Raw genomic sequence first — 9126 nt, 5'->3', positions numbered from 1 at the left:
AGAAGAATCGTGTCCCCCACGGCCGGTATACATGAGGTAATCCCACGGTAAATATCCATCAAAGAGAAAACATCACGCCACCAAAAGGAGCCACAGGGTGGCTTCGCGTGGGGGGGCGTATCGTCATAGTGGGCATTCCAAACTAACATTACCCAAGGGACATCCTGCTTATGAATGAATTTATGCAAGTACTTGAGCAGTAGAGCATTGTTTTGGATTTGTAGGTTTAAGATTCCAAGACCCCCCTTTTTTCTTTGGGCGACAAACCATTTCCCAAGCAGCCAAGGAGTGGGTTTTAGCATCCCTATCCACTTCTTTTCTCCATAGAAAGTGTCTCCTTGATCTGTCGAAGATTTCAATCAACTTGAGTGGTAGTTTTAGAACACACATAGCAAAGGAGAATAGCGACGAAAGCGCGGAATTAATCAGTTGTACTCTCTCCCCGTAGGATAACCAAATAGCTGTTCCAGTCAACCTTCTCTCAATTCTGTCGACCAAAGGCATTAACTCTCTAACAGTGGGTCTTGTTGTGCCCAGAGGAAAACCTAGGTAGGTGAACGGCATCACCACAACTTGACATCCAAGAGCATTGGCCAGATCCAGAGTTTTTTGAGCATTTACATTGATTGGCATTAATTGAGACTTAGCGTAATTAATTTTAAGACTAGTTGCCTCGGCATAAGAATCTAGAATGCCTTTAATTGTCTGCAGCTCTTGTTGACTTGCTGGAAGAATGATTAGTGTATCATCGGCATATTGTATGACTGGATAGTCTTCCGAAGCAGGTTGGTTAATTGGTAATGAAATCAGACCATCCATCCAGGCTTTGTTAATTAAAGACTGCAATAAATCCACCGCTAGCACAAATAGTAGGGGGGAAATTGGGTCCCCCTGTCTCACCCCCCGCTTACACTGGAATTCTATACCAGGTATACCATTCATAAGAATAGATGAGGTTCCAGACTGCAGCAACATCTTAATCCACATACACCACCTGTCATCAAAACCCTTGCATTCCAACATTTTCAAAATGAAATAATGTTCCATCGTGTCAAACGCCTTTTCGAAATCCAGTTTTAGAATTACAATTTCCTTGCCTGACTGTTTGCATTGGTGCAAATATTCGAAGGCCCAACCGAGGCAATCTTGAATTGTCCTAGTTTTAATGAAACCATACTGATTGCGGTGAACTACATTTAAAATCCAGCGTTGAAGCCTTTTGGAGAGAATCTTTGTTATAACTTTGAGCACACAGTTTAACAAGGAGATTGGTCTGTAATCATTGACAGACTTAGGCGATAGCTTCTTCGGTATTAGTGTGATTATTGACGTGTTCAAACATTGCAAATTTATTGTCCCTTGCCAGAAGTCCTCACAAAGAGTGTAAAAATCTTCTTTTATTATATCCCAACATACTTTAAGAAATAGCCCATTGAAACCATTCGGCCCTGGTGCACGATTAGTCTGAATGATTTTGATCACATTGTCAATTTATTCTTTCGCAAATGGTATTGAAAGTTCTTCCAAACCCTGACATTTTTGGATTAAGTCTGCAAGCTCAAAATCATAGACAGGCTGAGATGACACTCCCATTCTCTTCTTGAAGCAATCGTAAAATGTTGCTGCTTTTTCATCATGATTTTCTATCAAGCGTCCATCAGGCAATACCAGATTGGTGATGGCATTTCCCCGTAGTCTTTCTGTTGCACGCGCTTGAAAATATTTAGTATTTTCTTCACCTTGGACAGCCCACCAAAATGTGCAGCGTTTTTCCAGTATGCACTTTGATATTTAAGCAACCGTAGAAGATGTGCTTTTAGATTTTTTCTAAAATTAGCTTCAGGGATATATAGCTATCTCAGATCCTCGAGGTTGTCTATTTGGAGCAAAATTCTATTACAGTTTTCAATTAACAATTTTAGCTTCGAGATCGATTTGCTCCATTTTTTAAGGCATACCTCAACCTCTTTAATTTTGCAGATATTCTTATGGCACTGGAGGAAGCCTTTATGGGAGCATTCCATGAGGATTTCACCACCTCCAAGAAACCAGGGTGTGAGGGACAAAAATTCTCAAATCTCAAGAGTTTAGATCTTGGGATCGAAGTTTCAACAGATAGAATACAAGGCACATGATCTAAGATTGGACGGGCAAGAGGTTTTGCATTTGTATTGGGGAATTTCAAAATCCATTCAGGAGAGGAAAAAAACCAGTCTAATTGCTCGAGTAAAGGAGTTTCTTGCATGTTACTCCAAGTGTACCTCCATCCCTTAAATGGAATTTCCAGCAAACCAAGATGACTGATAATCTCATTAAACTTAATCACATCATCCACATTTCCACCTGGTAGGTTCCTGTTTTCCAGAGAGCGCATGAAGTTGAAATCACCCCTGAAAAGCCAGAGATCTTCCGGTTCGATATTTAAACTGTCCATCCAATCAGTGAACAGAACCATCTCAGGTCCATCGCACGGCCCATAGATGTTAGAGAGGAACCAACTTTCATTTGTTTGAACCGAGGTCATTTTGATAGTTATTGCAAATGAAAATTGATGAATCATTTGGCCCAAAAATTGGCTGCTACACCATATAATAACTAAGCCACCTGAGGCGCCATCAGACGGAATAAACTCAAACTTATCAAAACATCTCGGGCAGCACTTCCTAATAAAAGAATGATCAAAGTCCGGGTTCTTAGTTTCCTCTAGGCATACAATCGAGCAGTTGGATTCATCAATCTTATTACGAAGTGCATCGCATTTGGAACTAGCATTAAGACCACGAATATTCCAGCACAAAATATTCCACATAACAGGAGCCATTTAGGTTTTGCACACGCTAGGGAAAGCAAATAAATATGTTCAGGAGACTTCTAAGAAATTGCACAACTTAGGAGAACAGATAGTGAAATAAAAAGGCTTAGGCCTCGTCCTTCTCCAATCCTTTGAGAGGCTCTAGAAGCTTCTCCTTGGTGAGCTCTGCCTGTGGAATGGCACATTGAGTTGTCCCCAAATATTGCAGAGTTTCAATGGTAGTGGGGGGAGGGACTTGAGTAGAGGCCGAAGTTTCATCAGTGTTCTTTCCATGCTGCATCTCCAACATATCTGGATTCCTCCTCGGTTTGACGTGTGAGAATTTGCGTTTATTGTATGCCAGAGAGGGCAGCTTAAAGCCTTGGTATCTAGTAGCGCGTACACTGCGTCTGACTTCAGAAATGTCGAGAGGTGTAGTCATTCTGCGCTTTCTCTTGTTCGTGGTCCCATCCATATCCATCATCTCAGTTTGTGACTCAATGAGAGGGTAGCTAAACTCTTCACATTTTTCTTCCACAGCCATGGGATTAGCACCAATCAGTTGACAAGCTCTATGCATTTGATCAGCAACAAAGTCACAGCAGATCGACCAAGCCTCTTGAGGAAAACATATAACATTTGTGCCCGGCGCAAAAGGTGAAAATGGGAAGTAAGAGAAGAATGCCGTACCCACATGATCCACCAGAGTATTCTGTAAACCCTCAGCAAATTTAAACCAAACCTTAGTCTCATTTTCTTCCTCAGGGACCCAGCAAAGTCGAGGGGTGAACACAGTACTGTAAAAGCAGATCATGAAAGAAAGCCAGTTCTCCTCTTCACCAGGAACTTCTACAACCACTTGATGAGCATTCACCTACTGAAAAGAAAGAGCACTAGTAGGGCTACCTTGAACAAAATGGTCTGCCACATCTTCAATCATTGCAACATGTTCATTCCAAAGGCGCAACCCATCGTCAAAACCAGAAACAGCAGTTTGAATCCCATCCATCATAGAGGGCCCCTCATAACCGGTGTAGCTTCTGTAGCTAAATCCTTGATACACAGGTGGAACTGGAGGAAGCACTGGCCATTCACCCTAGCCGTGTTGTGGCGGAGGGGGTTGCGGAGCAGCCTCCCATGCATTGGCCGCATTCTGGAGCTTCCAGACTTGTGCATCATGCTGCTGCTATTGCATAGCAGTTAAAAACGGGAGATGTTCAGGATGGGGTGAAGCACCAAAAGGCGGCGGTGCTTCCTCATTGCCCACAAGCCCCTGGCTAGGATTCCTGCCATTGAGCACATACACAGGGACCGTCCAGGATGTGCCTAGCCCACTGATGTCCGTAAATCTCTTAACCACAAGGCTGAAAGGCACTTGAGCAAGCTCATTAATCAGAACACGAACTAACTCGCGCGAATTACGGTGTCTAGGTCTGTGCCAATACATACACCTCCCAAAACATGACACTGCCTTAATGATGTAGTGCTCTGTTTGATAGTTCAGGGGAAAGCCGAGCAACATGACCCACGCATCTCTTTCAATGACAGGTCTACGCATATTTGGCCCCTCATCGTGGCGCAACAGATAAAAGTTTGAATGCTCATCTAGAGGCTGCTCCCCTCTACTAATCATCATATCTCTAACAAGACTGTCATTGAAACGGATTAAACCCACGCAGAAAGGATAGATCTCACCCTCAACAGTAAGTGCGCCATGATCATCTTGAAGAACTCGACGAACCTCAGCAAGAACAGCTTCTCGTTGCAGATCTCCAGGAGGCGGCACGACCATCACAAGCGCATGCTGCGAGTGATCCAGCGGCGAATCGTCCACAATGACCATGTTGCGCTGCAGTCTTCCTTCCGGACCATGCTGGATGTCTATCTCCCCCGGCACAAACTGGTAGGGCAGCACTGGCAGGTTCACCATAGGAGATTCAAGGTTTCTGGTGGAGGAGAGATCGAGGAGAGGGGAGGAGGAGGACACAGGGGCGCAAGGTGACGGGCAAAACAGAGTAGAAACCGTGGCCTCGGGAGTCTGGAAGTTGTTGATAGGTTGGTAAGGAGGCGAAACGTCCGGGGTATTTTCGGTAAGACTAACCGAAGAATCTGCCCTCTTCCCCCCTTTCGCTTGACAACCCAAATTTGCCTCTTATCCCTTTTTTGTTGGGCCGGATTCCCGGATTTTCTGCGCCAAATCTTTTTTTCCTTAACAAATATTGGAGAGCTACTGTACTTCCCCACAATCCGGTCTTTCCTTCTCCAAGCAACACGTTTGAACGAACTTGTACGTGACAAGCAATTCCAACGGACGTGCCCTCTCACACCACAAATTTTGCAACATCGATTATCAATAGAGCATGTGTAAGAAACATGACCCATGGTCCTGCATTTTGTGCACCAAGCTAGATTTCGCGTGTGTGATGTCTCAACATTTTCTTTAGGGGGCTGCTTATTGGGCAAATTCACATCATCACAATGCTCGGCTAAATGACCATGTTTCCCACATATCAAACAAATATGAAGCTTGTTGAATATAAATTCCTTAGTAGGTAGAGAAGAGATGTCAAGTACCAATTGAATAGTATCATTGGAATAACCAGCTTGCCTTAAATCAAGAATTTCCTCAAGCTTTGTAGTTGCGATTAGATCCCAAGATAAAGTCATAAAATGGCGTCCAGAGAAACGTTTACCAATAATCTGAAGGTTGTCCCGATTGATACATACATGGAGTTTCCCAAAAACCAGACTATCCGAGGATCCTCCCGGAATGAGTGCTTCATTAGAAGATTGAGATCGCCGCAAATTATGAGTATCCAAATCCTGATCACATACGCCCTGCTGAAATCCGGAGGCACAAGATTGAATTTGGCCAATTCCGTTCTAGATGAAGTATCTCCTTGCGCATTTTTACGTAAAAACCCTAAAGGACTTCTGATAGCCATAGGCGATCAGGCAGAAACCTCAGGAATCACCTCATCAAGATGCCACTCAGATCCATTCCAAGCATAATCCACTGTTGCTTTGAACAAACGGAAATGACACACAAAATTTGGCCAGACACGATCCTTCAAACCACAGATGAAATGTCCAACACGATTAGAAGCCACAGAGAACCTAAAGGGTCGATCACCCAATTGTTTGACGTTGAAACCTTTGGCCAAACCTCCAATACAACATTGTAAAACCACTCCAACAGCCTCTACAAAGAGAGGAAGGAGGCCGAAGACAAAGAGATAACCAAGAAGAATTCCTTGGTTCTGGAAGAACTTTCAAAATGCACCGCAGATGTAAACTTGTCACGTACCTTCTGCTCCACCTTAAGTCCTGGGGCAAAATCCCAATGGATGAGACTAGCCATTGGATCACAAGTGGATCACTACTCACCATGGAAGATCTAGAGGGAAAGGAGGTGGGACGTGGATGGGAGGTGGAAGTCGCCATGGGAGGTGGGGTGGGAGGTGGGAGTCGCCATGGGAGGTGGGGTGGGAGTCGCCATGGGAGGTGGGGTGGAAGGGATGTAACTTGTGTAAGAAGATTCTCCCCAGAGATAACACTAAGTACCAAAAGTTGTAGTTTTTAAATTCTTTAGGTTGAAGTGTGTCAGATTTCGGGTTCTGGCAGACCCTTAAGGTTCGAACACTGGGGTGCGCGCGGAGATTACGCCTTCAACCTCTTCGTCTCACAAGGATCTAAGCTACTGAAAGAAATGCACAAGAGACACAAGATTTATACTGGTTTGGGCCACCGATGTGGTGTAACACCCTACTCCAGTGTGTGGTTTGTGGATTGCCTCTTGGGGCTGGTGAGGATGAACGATACAAGGAAGAACAGCCTTGCGAGGGTCTGTTCTTGGCTAGTGGGATGAACTGCTAGGGAGAATGCAGCCACCTTTCTCTCTCTCTCTCTCTCTCTCTCTCTCTCTCTGTGACTGAGAACTCTCCGAACCTCCAACTCCCCAACCGACCCCCTTGCATTGTGGGGGGCTAGTCCTATCTATAGTGGCCCTGGTCCTCTCCCCAAATATTGAGCGGGAAGGGATCCAACAATGGCGGGCTAATTTGAAGGGGGACAGCTAGTACATATATCCTGACAAAAGCGGTCTTCGCCTGCCAAAGGCTCTGGTGATGACGCCGCGCTGGGCTCCATGGTGAACTCCGTCTCGTAGTCCTCCTGGTCTTGGTCTCGTTGCACCAGAACGGCAACCTTTGCCTGATGCCTCGGTACTCCGCGGCTGCGCTTGTCCCCTTTGCACCAAAGAGGAAAGAAGGACGCTGCGCGCGCTGGCGCCCGCCTGGCGCCTTGAGTCGTCATGGCTCACGTCACGGGCACCTCACGAGGTACCCCGCCTTGATGTCTCCTCCACCTCGCGAGCCATCCTGATGAGGCTGCTCCTGAGGGGGTGCCGTGTCGTCCGCCTCGCGAGGCTTGGCCCCTCGCGAGGGTCTTGAGTCTTGTGCTGATGAAGATGGGCCTCGTTGGGCTCCCACTTGAGCCACGCCGCAGGCCGCAGGCAGGCAAGTCTGGGGACCCCCGTTCCCCGAACGCCGACAGTAGCCCTCGGGCCCAAGGCGCGCTTGGACTTGGCCGTGCCGAGAGGCGAAAGGGCAAGGGCGAAGCGCCGCGGGCCCTAACAGCCTACGGCCTTAGGCGCCGCGTGGCAGTTGATTGGACGTGGCGTCTCCACTTCCCACGACGCCTTGGCAATCGTGCGAGTTGGACGAATCCCTGCATGCAGATCGTGTCATGATTACCTGTGATCGTGGTGGCCACCGGTTGGCCTCCGCCGGCTATAAGTGCGGCACCGCGCGTGCCCCTCCAGTCCGTCACTCCTTGCTCCCTCCTCTGCCTCAGTTCTTGCTCCGTCTTGGCGTGATGGCTCCGTCGAAGAGGTACACAGCTGCAGAGAAGGGGAAGGCCCTCCAGGTTGGTTCCGCCTCTCCCCCGCCTAAGCGCGGTCGTGGGCGCCCTTGGAAGCACCCGGCGGCCACCCCGCCAGCGTTTGGTGGCCGTGCGGGTGGCTCCCAGCGCGGCGGCGGGCGAGCCGCCGTGGCCGAAGGACGCGCCTGGGCCGCACGCTCTCCCAGGCCGTGCTTCCGCGCGGCGCAAGCGCTGCCGGAGTTCGTCGTCTGGGTAGCGGAGCCGTCTTGCGCCCGGCTCCCGCTCCCTCGCTTCCTCCTCGGTGAACTCCCGGCCGGCGCCCCAGGTGGCCTCTTGCTCCAGGCAGAGGGCTGCTGCAGCAGGTCTTCATGGGTCGCACTGGAGGTCGCCGTCAGCGGGGGCTTGGCCTTCACCCGTGGCTGGCAGGCGTTTGCCCGCGCCCGCGGCCTGGAGCGTCGGTGCACTTTGCTCTTCAGGTTCGATGGCGACGCCACCCTCTACGTGAGGGTGTTTGGGGAAGATGGTCGCCGTGCGGGGTGCTGCCCGGAGGACGACGACCGCGTCCGCGGGCCCCGCCCTGATGGCGATGAAGGGGATAGCGCCCGCGCGGATGGCAGCGCCCGCGGCTCCCCAAGCTTCGTCAGCGCTTCTTCGAGCGACTCCTCCAGCGGTGGCAGCAGTCCTCCCCCGCGCCGTCGAGCCTGCTTGGGAGGTGGCGGCTCGTCCGTCCGCCGTCGTGTCCTGGTGAAGCGTGAGAGGGAGTCCGCCTGAAGCCCGGAGGCAGCCCGTGTCGCCCTCGCGAGCTGGTGTGAGGAGGGCTGAACCGGGCACACCTCCTCCTTTTCCTTTTGTTTCCTGCATTAGAAAGACCAGTTGCATGGAGCCCCGCTGGGGCGTGTTGGGAATGTTGCCGTTTCAGTTATTACCTTGATCTTCTTTTGCGCTTCTTAATTACTCGCCCGGACGTAGATAGTTCTCAACCCCTGCCGGGGGGCGATCGACCCAGGCCCTGCGTACGCGTCGCGGTGCCCGAGGGACACGGACTAGGAGGGGTGCTCCTGTAATGCGTCAGGGCCATGAAAACCTTCCCGTGGCTAGGGCCGAAATGCTCGCGAGGACGCCTGAACACCATCCCTCGCGAGGTCGTTTACCAGAGAATCCAAAGTGAGGAGCGAAAATCGACGAACCATAAATCAGCAATAGCGATAACCTCAATAAGACTTCAAATGCAAACAAACACGTCAACTGCGGAAAGCAAATGAAAAAGCCGCGTCCGGCACCTAATCTAGTCTTTGATGTCTTCTCACCAGCGCGGAGCTAAGTGCTGCCACTGGGCGTGGGAGGGAGCCCCAGGGCCTGAGGCCGGCGCTCCTGAGACTCCGGGGCGTGTACAGCCCCACTCATTATTACGTGAGAGTGTCACGGGGCGGCGAGCTTCACAGGCATTGGCCTTG

The sequence above is a fragment of the Triticum urartu genome, chromosome 3A, assembly GCF_056163025.1.
Source record: "Triticum urartu cultivar PI428250 chromosome 3A, HENAU_Tu73, whole genome shotgun sequence".
Taxonomy (NCBI): domain Eukaryota; kingdom Viridiplantae; phylum Streptophyta; class Magnoliopsida; order Poales; family Poaceae; genus Triticum; species Triticum urartu.
This window is presented reverse-complemented; position numbering follows the sequence as displayed.